We start from the raw sequence: 299 nt of genomic DNA, 5'->3' as shown, positions 1-299 counted from the left end.
TCAGGTGCAAACAGCCCCAGATGTGAAAGTGCTTTGGAAACCCGGAATCTCAGGAAGAACGTGAGCCAGGAGTGTTGTCAGGAAATGGGGTCAGGTCACAGGCACGGCTGTGCCGACTCTCCCTGGAGCCTGGGCCACTGGAAGGGATGGGAAACGGGAATCTCCCTTTTGTGCTTCCAGAGGGAACAGAGGGGCCTGAGTCCTCTCGGTTTGGCTTGCATATGAGCAGGGTGACTGGCCTGGCCCTGGAGACTTGGGTCAGTTGAGGAGGAACGGGCCCACTGGTACCCCTTTGGAGG

At 58.5% G+C, this 299-nt stretch overlaps 1 protein-coding gene across 1 annotated transcript in view; it reads left to right on the top strand.

Moving 5' to 3' along the window:
• LAPTM5 (lysosomal protein transmembrane 5) overlaps nucleotides 1-299 on the top strand; it is a 26,596-nt gene that overhangs the window by 564 nt on the left and 25,733 nt on the right. The window lies entirely within an intron of this gene.

Source organism: Bison bison, unplaced genomic scaffold (assembly GCF_000754665.1).
Source record: "Bison bison bison isolate TAMUID 2011002044 unplaced genomic scaffold, Bison_UMD1.0 scf7180017864068, whole genome shotgun sequence".
Classification (NCBI taxonomy): Eukaryota; Metazoa; Chordata; class Mammalia; order Artiodactyla; family Bovidae; genus Bison; species Bison bison.
This window is presented reverse-complemented; position numbering and strand designations above follow the sequence as displayed.